Source organism: Salmo trutta, chromosome 15 (assembly GCF_901001165.1).
Source record: "Salmo trutta chromosome 15, fSalTru1.1, whole genome shotgun sequence".
Lineage (NCBI taxonomy): Eukaryota > Metazoa > Chordata > Actinopteri > Salmoniformes > Salmonidae > Salmo > Salmo trutta.
Genome location: NC_042971.1, coordinates 63,127,722 through 63,142,000, shown reverse-complemented (window position 1 = coordinate 63,142,000; position 14,279 = coordinate 63,127,722). Strand labels below are relative to the sequence as shown.

The 14,279-nt window shown below is 44.4% G+C and overlaps 1 protein-coding gene across 4 annotated transcripts in view; it reads right to left on the bottom strand.

The window, feature by feature from the left end:
• Nucleotides 1-14,279, bottom strand: part of palm2akap2 (PALM2 and AKAP2 fusion) — a 166,338-nt gene that overhangs the window by 103,406 nt on the left and 48,653 nt on the right. The gene's annotated exons all lie outside the window — the stretch shown is intronic.

Sequence of the window (14,279 nt, the reverse complement as noted above, 5' to 3'; positions counted from 1 at the left end):
AGTCTGACACCGCCTGGTATGGAGGTCCCAGTGATGTACTCGGCCGTACGCACCACCTTCTGTAGCGCCGAGCAGTTGCCATACCAGGCGGTGATGCAGCCAGTCAAGATGCTCTCAATGGTGCAGTTTTATAACTTTTTGAGACTCTGAGGCCCTGTGATAAATCTATTGAAAGAGGTGTTATGGCCCTGAAGCATTATGACCCTCCGTTTCCTATAGTCCACGATCAGGCTCTTTTGTCAGACCATAATGCTACAGCAAAGTGTAGTAGGTAATAGTATACAACAGATTGATATGAGCCAGTCACCAGTCAGATGGGGAGAGGACCATGAAGCTGCCCTGCGAGAAGCCTGATTAGAAGAAGAGGGAATTAGAACACTGTGAGTGTACTGTACAGGCTTTCTGGATTTCTCTCAGCATGTGTAAAGAACTGCGTACTGACAAACTCCCTTCCCCCCTCAGCAGAGATGAGGAGAGGAAACACCTCCTTCTCTCTTCTCTGGTTGGAGCCTCATCATCATCACTCACCCTGAATGTTAATACGGTGGCTACTTTGATCAGAGCAACTAGTTTCAATTGCAGCGCAGCGGAGTGAGAGAACAAAAGAGAGAGAGAGAGAGAGAGAGAGAGAGAAAGAGAGACAGAGAGAGAGAGAAGAAGAGATAGAGAGGGAGAGGCATTGGCTAAGGTAATGATGATGTCCTCCCATATGCTCCCCTCCCAATCCTGACTTCCTGTTCTCCTTCTCTCTCTTCCTGTCTGAATCTCCCAGCCGAGCTGATTGGTCTCCGAGGCCTCCGCTGTGTGTGTGTGTGTGTGTGTATGTGTGTATGTGCCAGTGTGTGTGTGTGTGTGCCTGTGTGTGTGTCTGTGTATGTGTTTGTCTGTGTGTGTGTGTGTCTGTCTGTGTGTCTGTCTGTGTGTGTGTGTGTGTGTATGTGTTTATGTGTGTGTCTGTGTGTGTATGTGCCAGTGTGTGTGTGCCTGTGTGTGTGTTTCTGTGTGTGTGTATGTATGTGTGTGCATGTCTGTGTGTGTGTGTCTGTGTGTGTGTGTGTGTCTGTCTGTCTGTGTGTCTGTCTGTGTGTGTGTGTGTCTGTTTCTGTGTGTGTGTTTCTGTGTGTGTCTGTTTCTGTGTGTGTGTATGTATGTGTGTATGTATGTGTGTGCCAGTTTCCAAAGTTCTCCCATCTAGTACCGGCTCGGATCCCACTTTGCCCTCAGAACAACCTGTATTCTTCGGGGCATGGATTCTACAAGTCATAAATGTTCAACAGGGATGTTGGCCCATGCTGATACAATGACATCACTCAGTTGCTGCAGATTGGACAGCTGTCCACCACCGTCACCAGCCTGGCAGCATGAGTCCATGGTCTCATTCTACTTACGCCAAATCCTGACTGCCATCAGCATGATGCAACAGGAACTGAAATTCGTCAGACCAGGCAATGTTTTTCCACTCCTCAGTTGTCCAGTGTTGGTGAGATGCTGTCTGTTTGTGGCTCGCCTGTTAACTTGCATGATTCTTCCCATTCTCCTTTCAACCTCTCTCATCAACCAGCTGTTTTCACCTACAGGACTGTTGCTGACTGGATGTTTTTGTTTGTTGCATCGTTCTCAGTAAACCCGAGACACTGTCGTGCGTGAAAAGCCCAGGAGGCTGTTTCTGAGGTACTGGAACTGGTGCACCTGGCACCGATCATACCAGGCTCAGATCAGACCAGGCTAAGATCATACCAGGCTCAGATCATACCAGGCTCAGATCATACCAGGCTCAGATCATACCAGGCTCAGATCATACCAGGCTCAGATCATACCAGGCACCGATCATACCACGCTCAGATCATACCAGGCTCAGATCATACCAGGCTCAGATCATACCAGGCACCGATCATACCAGGCACCGATCATACCAGGCTCAGATCATACCAGACTCAGATCATACCAGGCTAAGATCATACCAGGCTCAGATCATACCAGGCTCAGAACATACCAGGCTAAGATCATACCACGCTCAGATCATACCAGGCTCAGATCATACCAGGCTCAGATCATACCAGGCTCAGATCATACCACGCTCAGATCATACCAGGCTCAGATCATACCAGGCTCAGATCATACCAGGCTCAGATCAGACCAGGCTAAGATCATACCAGGCACCGATCATACCAGGCTTAAAGTCGCTAGTTTTGTCCATTTCTAATGTTCAATTGAACAGTAACTGAATTCCTGTCTGCCTGCTTTAAGAGCCATCCTTTTTGGTGAACGGGGGGGGCGTGTACCTAATAAACTGCCCGGTGAGTGTATGAGTGTGTGGTGATGAAGTTCCACTCCCCTCCAACACACACTGAAAGTCCCAGCTCTGTGGTGGATATCTGAGGAGATGTTCTCTATAGGAGAGACAGAAACAGACAAGGTGGTGTAGGGATGTACATCAAGCATAAACCATATCCTCTAACAGGAGACCTGAGGTATGTAGCATACCATATCCTCTAACAGGAGACCTGAGGTATGTAGCATACCATACCCTGTAACAGAGGACCTGAGGTATGTAGCATATAATATCCTCTAACAGGAGACCTGAGGTATGTAGCATACCATATCCTCTAACAGGAGACCTGAGGTATGTAGCATACCCTCTAACAGGAGACCTGAGGTATGTAGCATACCATACCCTGTAACAGGAGACCTGAGGTATGTAGCATTCCATACCCTCTAACAGGAGACCTGAGGTATGTAGCATCCCATATCCTCTAACAGGATATCTGAGGTATGTAGCATACCATATCCTCTAACAGGAGACCTGAGGTACGTAGCATACCATATCCTCTAACAGGAGACCTGAGGTATGTAGCATACCCTGTATCAGGAGACCTGAGGTACGTAGCATACCCTCTAACAGGAGACCTGAGGTAAGTAGCATACCCTCTAACAGGAGACCTGAGGTACGTAGCATACCCTCTAACAGGAGACCTGAGGTACGTAGCATACCCTCTAACAGGAGACCTGAGGTACGTAGCATACCCTCTAACAGGAGACCTGAGGTACGTAGCATACCATATCCTCTAACAGGAGACCTGAGGTACGTAGCATACCATATCCTCTAACAGGAGACCTGAGGTACGTAGCATACCCTCTAAGAGGAGACCTGAGGTATGTAGCATACCCTCTAACAGTGTACGTCCTCCTTCGTCTTCCATCTCTTCCTCCTCCTTCTCTTCCTCCTCCTCTTCCTCAATCTCCTCATCTGCCTCCTCCTTCTCCCACCTCCTCCTCCTGTTCCTCGTCCTCTATATTATCGCTGATTCCAGTAGAGATGACCTAGCCTGCTGTGCGTTGTGGAACATGTTGTGGTGTTATTGAATCTTAGTTGTACTAATCGGTCGACCTCTAGTGTGTATATTGTGTGTTAAGGACCAGAGCAGAGCAGAGCGGCCTGGCAGCACAGTTCACATAGTGTACATACCAAATAGCACCCTATTCCTAATGGGCTCTGGACAACAGTAGTGCACTGCACAGGGGCTAGTGTGCTATTTGGGAGGCTGTCACAGATTAAAGAATGCAATGAATACAGAGGTCTGTCTGCTTATCATGAAATATCATACAGAGGTCTATCTGCTTATCATGAAATATATTACAGTGGTCTGTCTGCTTATCATGGAATATAATACAGTGGTCTGGCTGCTTATCATGAAATATAATACAGAGGTCTGTCTGCTTATCATGAAATATAATACAGAGGTCTGTCTGCTTACCATGAAATATAATACAGAGGTCTGACTGCTTATCATGGAATATAATACAGAGGTCTGACTGCTTATCATGAAATATAATACAGAGGTCTGACTGCTTATCATGGAATATAATACAGAGGTCTGTCTGCTTATCATGGAATATAATACAGAGGTCTGACTGCTTACCATGGAATATAATACAGTGGTCTGACTGCTTATCATGGAATATAATACAGAGGTCTGTCTGCTTATCATGGAATATAATACAGAGGTCTGACTGCTTATCATGGAATATCATACAGTGGTCTGACTGCTTATCATGGAATATAATACAGAGGTCTGACTGCTTACCATGAAATATAATACAGAGGTCTGACTGCTTATCATGAAATATAATACAGAGGTCTGTCTGCTTATTATGAAATATAATACAGTGGTCTGTCTGCTTATCATGAAATATAATACAGTGGTCTGTCTGCTTATCATGGAATATAATACAGAGGTCTGACTGCTTATCATGAAATATCATACAGAGGTCTGACTGCTTATCATGGAATATCATACAGTGGTCTGACTGCTTATCATGGAATATAATACAGAGGTCTGACTGCTTACCATGAAATATAATACAGAGGTCTGACTGCTTATCATGAAATATAATACAGAGGTCTGACTGCTTATCATGAAATATAATACAGTGGTCTGTCTGCTTATCATGAAATATAATACAGTGGTCTGTCTGCTTATCATGGAATATAATACAGAGGTCTGTCTGCTTATCATGGAATATAATACAGAGGTCTGACTGCTTATCATGAAATATCATACAGAGGTCTGACTGCTTATCATGGAATATAAAACAGAGGTCTGACTGCTTATCATGGAATATAAAACACCATGCCTCTCCTCTTTAATCCACCTCTCCTTTCCTTCCTTCCTCTCTGTCTGCTGTGGAAGAACTGAGGACAAGTCCCAATGTAAGCTACTCACCATATTAGGTATCACTCTCACTCTGTAACACAGACAGAGAGACTAGATAAACACTGGAACACTTCCCTAGAATGAACTCTCAGGTCTAGTGCAGAACAATCATTACTTGGCCAACAATAGGGGTCGATCTGTTTGAAATGCCTGGGTCGGTTTCTGGTCCAAGTCAGTTCCTGCTCTGCCCGTTAACAAACATTGACCAGCTCATTTCTCTCTGCCTGGATGGCAAACTATCACACTGAATATAATACAGCATAAATTCCCAGAGATGTTATTTATCTCCTCTCCTCTCCTCTCCTCTCCTCTCCTCTCCTCTCCTCTCCTCTCCTCTCCTCTCCTCTCCTCTCCTCTCCTCTCTTTTCCTCTCCTCTGTTTTCCTCTCCTCTCCTCTGTTCTCCTCTGTTTTCCTCTCCTCTGTTTACGTCTCCTCTGTTTTTCCTCTCCTCTGTTTTTCCTCTCATCTGTTTTCCTCTCCTCTCCTCTCCTCTCCTCTCCTCTCCTCTCCTCTCCTCTCCTCTCCTCTCCTCTCCTCTCCTCTCCTCTCCTCTCCTCTCCTCTCCTCTCCTCTGTTCTCCTCTCCTCTCTTCTGTTTCCTCTGTTCTCCTCTCCTCTCCTCTCCTCTCCTCTGTTTTCCTCTCCTCTGTTTTCCTCTCCTCTCCTCTCCTCTCCTCTGTTTTCCTCTGTTTTCCTCTCCTCTCCTCTCCTCTCCTCTCCTCTCCTCTGTTTTCCTCTGTTTTCCTCTCCTCTCCTCTCCTCTCCTCTCCTCTCCTCTCCTCTCCTCTCCTCTCCTCTCCTCTCCTCTCCTCTCCTCTCCTCTCCTCTCCTCTCCTCTCCTCTCCTCTGTTTTCCTCTCCTCTGTTTTCCTCTCCTCTGTTTTCCTGTCCTCTCCTCTCCTCTCCTCTCCTCTCCTCTCCTCTCCTCTCCTCTCCTCTCCTCTCCTCTCCTCTCCTCTCCTCTCCTCTGTTGTCCTCTGTTTTCCTCTCCTCTGTTTTCCTGTCCTCTCCTCTCCTCTGTTTTCCTCTCCTCTGTTTTCCTCTGTTTTCCTCTCCTCTGTTTTCCTCTCCTCTCCTCTCCTCTCCTCTCCTCTCCTCTCCTCTCCTCTCCTCTCCTCTCCTCTCCTCTGTTTTCCTCTCCTCTGTTTTCCTCTCCTCTCCTCTGTTTTCCTCTCCTCTGTTTTCCTCTCCTCTCCTCTCCTCTCCTCTCCTCTCCTCTCCTCTGTTTTCCTCTCCTCTGTTTTCCTCTCCTCTCCTCTACTCTGTTTTCCTCTCCTCTGTTTTCCTCTCCTCTCCTCTCCTCTCCTCTCCTCTCCTCTCCTCTCCTCTCCTCTCCTGTCCTCTGTTCTCCTCTCCTCTCCTCTGTTTTCCTCTGTTTTCCTCTCCTCTGTTTTCCTCTCCTCTCCTCTCCTCTCCTCTCCTCTCCTCTCCTCTCCTCTCCTCTCCTCTCCTCTCCTCTCCTCTCCTCTCCTCTCCTCTCCTCTCCGCTCCTCTCCTCTCCTCTCCTCTCCTCTCCTCTGTTTTCCTCTCCTCTCCTCTCCTCTCCTCTCCTCTCCTCTCCTCTCCTCTGTTTTCCTGTCCTCTGTTCTCCTCTCCTATCCTGTCCTCTCATCTCCTCCTCTCATCTCCTCTGTCTATTGTCATAAAATCTATTTGTAATAACAATAAGCATTCGCCAAGATTCAACCTCATTTTCCTCTGTCAGTGTTCTGGTCCCTGACTCTACTCACTGAGCAACCAGTCAGATGACACTATATTAACAAATCGTAGAACTGCCAAAGGGGGCGGAGTTGCAATCTACTGCAGAGAAAACCTGCAGAGTTCTGTCTTACTATCCAGGTCTGTGCCCAAACAATTCGAGCTTCTACTTCTAAAAATCCACTTTTCCAGAAACAAGTCTCTCACTGTTGCCGCTTGCTATAGACCTCCCTCTGCCCCCAGCTGTGCCCTCGATACCATATGTGAATTGATTGCCCCCCATCAATCTTCAGAGTTTGTGCTGTTAGGTGACCTAAACTGGGATATGCTTAACACCCCGGCCATCATACAATCTAAGCTTGATGCCCTCAATCTCACACAAATGATCAATGAACCTACCAGGTACAACCCCAAATCCGTAAACACGGGCACCCTCATAGATGTCATCCTAACTAACCTGCACTCTAAATACACCTCTGCTGTTTTCAATCAGGATCTCAGCGATCACTGCCTCATTGCCTGCATCCATAATGGGTCCGCGGTCAAACGACCACCCCTCATCACTGTCAAACGCTCCCTAAAACACTTCAGCGAGCAGGCCTTTCTAATCCACCTGGCCCAGGTATCCTGGAAGGATATTGACCTCATTCCGTCAGTAGAAGATGCCTGGTTATTCTTTAAAAGTGCTTTCCTCACCATCTTAAATAAGCATGCCCCATTCAAAAAATGTAGAACTAAGAACAAATATAGCCCTTGGTTCACTCCAGACCTGACTGCCCTTGACCAGCACAAAAACATCCGGTGGCGTTCTGCATTAGCATCGAATAGCCCCCGTGATATGCAACTTTTCAGGGGAGTTAGGAACCAATATACTGAACACAGGCAGTTAGGAAATCAAAGGCTAGCTTTTTCAAACAGAAGTTTGCATCCTGTAGCACAAACTCCAAAAAGTTCTGGGACACTGTAAAGTCCATGGAGAATATGAACATCTCCTCCATGCTGCCTACTGCACTGAGGATAGGAAACTCTGTCACCACCGATAAACCCGTAATTATTGCGAATCTCAATAAGCATTTTTCCATGGCTGGCCATGCTTTCCACCTGGCTACCCCTACCCCGGTCAACAGCACTGTATCCCCCACAGCAACTCGCCCAAGCCTTCCCCACTTCTCCTTCAACCAAATCCAGTCAGCTGATGTTCTGAAAGAGCTGCAAAATCTGGACCCCTACAAATCAGCCGGGCTAGACAATCTGGACCCTCTCTTTCTAAAATGATCCGCTGAAATTGTTGCAACCCCTATTACTAGTATGTTCAACCTCTCTTTCATATCGTCTGAGATCCTCAAAGGGGGTGACACTCTAGACCCGAACTGCTACAGATCTATATCTACCCTACCCTGCCTTTCTAAGGTCTTCGAAAGCCAAGTTAACAAACAGATCATTGACCATTTCGAATCCCACCGTACCTTCTCCGCTATGCAATCTGGTTTCAAACGTGATACTGTCACTTTGAATCGGTAGGTACATTGTGTCATATCAGTAGTGCTTTGAAAACTGCATCGGAGCTCTGGCATCAATCGTCCCATCATTACATTACAGTGTTGATTCTGGAGACACATCAGTAAATACTTTTAATGTCTTGTGTTGACAAGTTGATGTATCTGAACACATTTACATTTTAGTCATTTGGCAGATGCTCTTATCCAGAGCGACTTACAGTAGTGAATGCATACATTTCATACAATTTTTTTTTTTTTCTGTGCTGGCCCCCCGTGGGAATCGAACCCACAACCCTGGCGTTGCAAACACCATGCTCTACCAACTGAGCTACAGGGAAGGCTCACTCACAGACACTCACATGAGCGTCTGTGAGTGTTGCTCCATGTTGTTGTCCAGAGGAAGTGTCCATGTTGTTGTCCAGAGGAAGTGTCCATGTTGTTGTCCAGAGGAAGTGTCCATGTTGCTGTCCAGAGGAAGTGTCCATGTTGTTGTCCAGAGGAAGTGTCCGTGTTGTTGTACAGAGGAAGTGTCCATGTTGCTGTCCAGAGGAAGTGTCCGTGTTGTTGTCCAGAGGAAGTGTCCATGTTGTTGTCCAGAGGAAGTGTCCGTGTTGTTGTCCAGAGGAAGTGTCCGTGTTATTGTCCAGAGGAAGTGTCCGTGTTGTTGTCCAGAGGAAGTGTCCATGTTATTGTCCAGAGGAAGTATCCATGTTGTTGTCCAGAGGAAGTGTCCATGTTATTGTCCAGAGGAAGTGTCTATTTTATGAGTATGGCTTACGCTACTGATAGTTAGCTAGCTGTCTCTGTAGCCTAGTTGTTAAGAGTGTTGAGCCAGTTACCGAAAGGTTGCTGGTTTGAATCCCTGAGGTGACTAGGTGAAGAAAGAAAACAAAACCATCTGTTGGTATGAACTCCTGTAAGTCTCTCTGGATCAGCGTCTCTACTAGAGGACTGAAATGTCTGTCTCTCTCTGCAGTGGAAAGTGTCTGGTTTTCATCGTTTATTTTTAGGGCTACTGTTCTATTCCACAGTGGGGGGCAAATATAGAGCCTGTTTGCCTACCTGCCACATCCTCAGCCACCAGCTCAGCCTACCACAGAGAAAAGAGAGAGAGGTATACCACAGCATACCACAGAGAAAAGAGAGAGAGGTATACCACAGCATAGCACAGGCAGTAGAGGCTCACTGTGTCTCTCTCTCTCTCTCTGAATAGTCCATGTGCTTCTCTAGTCTCTAGACAACACAGGATCGGTTGTTAGCTACGGTTTGACTAAACAGTCTAATGGCCTGAAGTGTTGTTGCAAAGAACATATTAAAGCCCTTTATTGACATGCTCTATGGCTATATTAAAGACCTTTATTGACATGCTCTATGGCTATATTAAAGCCCTTTATGGACATGCTCTATGGCTATATTAAAGCCCTTTATTGACACGCTCTGTGGCTATATTAAAGCCCCTTATTGACATGCTCTATGGCTATATTAAAGCCCACTATTGACATGCTCTATGGCTATATTAAAGCCCCTTATTGACATGCTCTATGGCTATATTAAAGCCCTTTATTGACATGCTCTATGGCTATATTAAAGCCCTTTATTGACATGCTCTATGGCTATATTAAAGCCCACTATTGACATGCTCTATGGCTATATTAAAGCCCACTATTGACATGCTCTATGGCTATATTAAAGCCCACTATTGACATGCTCTATGGCTATATTAAAGCCCACTATTGACATGCTCTATGGCTATATTAAAGCCCTTTATGGACATGCTCTATGGCTATATTAAAGCCCTTTATTGACATGCTCTATGGCTATATTAAAGCCCTTTATTGACATGCTCTATGGCTATATTAAAGACCTTTATTGACATGCTCTATGGCTATATTAAAGACCTTTATTGACATGCTCTGTGGCTATATTAAAGCCCTTTATTGACATGCTCTATGGCTATATTAAAGCCCACTATTGACATGCTCTATGGCTATATTAAAGCCCTTTATTGACATGCTCTATGGCTATATTAAAGCCCTTTATTGACACGCTCTATGGCTATATTAAAGCCCTTTAATGACATGCTCTGTGGCTATATTAAAGACCTTTATTGACATGCTCTATGGCTATATTAAAGCCCTTTATTGACATGCTCTATGGCTATATTAAAGACCTTTATGGACATGCTCTATGGCTATATTAAAGCCCTTTATTGACATGCTCTATGGCTATATTAAAGACCTTTATTGACATGCTCTATGGCTATATTAAAGACCTTTATGGACATGCTCTATGGCTATATTAAAGCCCTTTATTGACATGCTCTATGGCTATATTAAAGACCTTTATTGACATGCTCTATGGCTATATTAAAGCCCACTATTGACATGCTCTGTGGCTATATTAAAGACCTTTATTGACATGCTCTATGGCTATATTAAAGACCTTTAATGACATGCTCTATGGCTATATTAAAGCCCTTTATTGACATGCTCTATGGCTATATTAAAGCCCTTTATTGACATGCTCTGTGGCTATATTAAAGCCCTTTATTGACATGCTCTATGGCTATATTAAAGCCCTTTAATGACATGCTCTATGGCTATATTAAAGCCCTTTATTGACATGCTCTATGGCTATATTAAAGCCCTTTATTGACATGCTCTGTGGCTATATTAAAGACCTTTATTGACATGCTCTGTGGCTATATTAAAGACCTTTAATGACATGCTCTGTGGCTATATTAAAGCCCTTTATTGACATGCTCTATGGCTATATTAAAGCCCTTTATTGACATGCTCTGTGGCTATATTAAAGACCTTTATTGACATGCTCTGTGGCTATATTAAAGACCTTTAATGACATGCTCTGTGGCTATATTAAAGCCCTTTAATGACATGCTCTATGGCTATATTAAAGACCTTTATTGACATGCTCTGTGGCTATATTAAAGACCTTTAATGACATGCTCTGTGGCTATATTAAAGCCCTTTATTGACATGCTCTGTGGCTATATTAAAGACCTTTATTGACATGCTCTATGGCTATATTAAAGCCCTTTATTGACATGCTCTGTGGCTATATTAAAGACCTTTAATGACATGCTCTGTGGCTATATTAAAGCCCTTTATTGACATGCTCTGTGGCTATATTAAAGACCTTTAATGACATGCTCTATGGCTATATTAAAGACCTTTATTGACATGCTCTATGGCTATATTAAAGACCTTTATTGACATGCTCTATGGCTATATTAAAGCCCCTTATTGACATGCTCTATGGCTATATTAAAGCCCTTTATTGACATGCTCTATGGCTATATTAAAGACCTTTAATGACATGCTGTATGGCTATATTAAAGACCTTTATTGACATGCTCTATGGCTATATTAAAGCCCACTATTGACATGCTCTATGGCTATATTAAAGACCTTTATTGACATGCTCTGTGGCTATATTAAAGACCTTTAATGACATGCTCTATGGCTATATTAAAGCCCTTTATTGACATGCTCTGTGGCTATATATGGAAAACGTTTTAAACTGCTTCATCAGAAAATCTAGTGCACAAAAAAAACGTACGTCCTATTTATTAGTTATGCCTATCAGGTGTCTTCAATGAATACCACTTAATATAGTGGCCTCTTCTGAACAGTTGAAATGTTATGTTATGGGAAAATCATGAAGAATGGGTCTTTCACATGCGAATGACTCAGTGACTGTGTTACATACTGAGCAAGATATCAAGGCTCTGACTTTCAATCAAACTTCATCTACATAAAGAAACCATGCATTAACTACGAAATTACCTGCCATAACAGACATGAATGAAACTTTATGAATGACATTTAGGCCCATTCATTCATAAGATGTTGAGTTCCCCAGCAGCCTCAACACTGTCGCACTGTAACCAGTAGACAAGGCCCCTGATCCTGGAAAGCCAAGGTAACTGAACTAAATGACTATCGCCCCGTAACGCTCACTTTTTTTTTGTTCATCATCAAGGGGTTTGACAGGCTAGTTAAGGATCATATCACCTCTACATTAGCCGACACACCAGACCTTCTTCAATTTTCATCCCGTCTCCAATAGGTACACGGACGACGCAATCAAGGACTTTGAAGATGTGGTAATTAGAAGCTAAACTAAAGCAGGAAGCCCTTCCTCTGGACAACAACACGGACACTTCCTCTGGACAACAACATGGACACTTCCTCTGGACAACAACACGGACACTTCCTCTGGACAACAACACGGACACTTCCTCTGGACAACAACACGGACACTTCCTCTGTACAACAACACGGACACTTCCTCTGGACAACAACATGGTCACTTCCTCTGGACAGCAACACGGACACTTCCTCTGGACAACAACACGGACACTTCCTCTGGACAACAACACGGAGACTTCCTCTGGACAACAACATGGACACTTCCTCTGGACAACAACACGGACACTTCCTCTGGACAACAACATGGACACTTCCTCTGGACAGCAACATGGACACTTCCTCTGGACAACAACATGGTCACTTCCTCTGGACAACAACACGGACACTTCCTCTGGACAACAACATGGAGCAACACTCACAGACGCTCATGTGTTCAGATACATCAACTTGTCAGCACAAGACATTAAAAGTACTTACTGATGCGTCTCCAAAAACAGAACAGAATCAACACTGTAATGTAATGATGGGACGAGTGATGCCAGAGCTCCGATGCTCCGATGCAGTTTTCAAAGCACTACTGATATGACACAATGTGTCACGTGGAATGACGCTGGAGAGACGTAAACAGGTACGGGGAAGTAAAACATTTAATAAAGAACGAGACAGGAACAGCGTGAACGGACGTGGAACGAGACAGGAACAGCGTGAACGGACATGGAACGAGACAGGAACAGCGTCAGCAAACTAAGAACACAGACAAAACACAATCGATGCATCAGCACGGAACCTGACAGATACGTAGGGGAGGTAATAAACAGATGAGGACTGAGTCCACTATCGCTGATGCGCGTGACGAGGGAAGGCAGGTGTGCGTATTGTAATGACAGGAGTGTGTGACGCAGGTCAGCATGGCGCCCTCAAGCGACAGGTGGTGGTGGGGGGAGCAGACGTGACACAATGTACCTACCGATGCTCGTTTTAACATTTTATATTTACATTTTAGTCATTTAGCAGACACTCTTATCCAAAGCAACTTACAGTAGAGAATATATACATTTCATTTTCATTTCATGCATTTTTTTTGTACTGGCCCCCCGTGGGAATTGAACCCACAACCCTGGCATTGCAAACACCATGCTCTACCAACTGAGCCACAGGGAAGGCTTTAAAGTGACATTATCACGTGATCAATGACGTTTGAAGCTTTGTTTGATCACTTGCGAGATCCCGGCTGATTTTCTGGTGCTTTTCTTCTATTCCAAGTTGCATTCAAACACTGACCTCTACTGAACACTGTAGTTCAGCCTACAATGTAGTCAGGATTTGTTAATAATGTAGTGTCATCTGACTGGTTGCTCAGTGAGTAGAGTCAGGGACCAGAACACTGACCCCTACTGGACACCGTAGTTCAGCCTACAATGTAGTCAGGATTTGTTAATAATGTAGTGTCATCTGACTGGTTGCTCAGTGAGTAGAGTCAGGGACCAGAACACTGACCCCTACTGGACACCGTAGTTCAGCCTACAATGTAGTCAGGATTTGTTAATAATGTAGTGTCATCTGACTGGTTGCTCAGTGAGTAGAGTCAGGGACCAGAACACTGACAGAGGAAAATGAGGTTGAATCTTGGCGAAGGCTTATTATTATTACAAATAGATTTTATTTCAGTACACTTTCTGCACATTGTTGTTCAAACAATTTGTTTTATTTAATATAGTATTAAGCTTTTGTCTTAAGCATTCTAAATAATGCCACATACTCAGTTTTTTTTACAGCGAAAACAAGGGATTCACAGCAACAAGGGGACGGATGATGGAAGGTTTCAATCTGGAACGGTAACTGATTCTAGTCTACTAAGACCTGCGACTAACCTCTGAGCCACGGAGATTTGATGAATATTGTGGAAGGGAAAAAAACTTTGATATGAATGTCAAACGCTGCTTTTTATTGCTGACCACCAGATGTCACTAATGAGCGTTGTGTTCAGAGGAACTGTTCTTGGCACAGTTTGGTGAAAGGCTTCAGAAAGCCCCTGTTTCCTATCACTAACTGCATGTGTGTGCAACCATAAATAGTGTCCCCCAGTCTCTTCCTCTCCTATGTGTGTACCTGTAAATAGTGTCCTCCAGTCTCTTCCTCTCCTATGTGTGTACCTGTAAATAATGTCCCCCATTCTCTTCCTCTCCTATGTGTGTA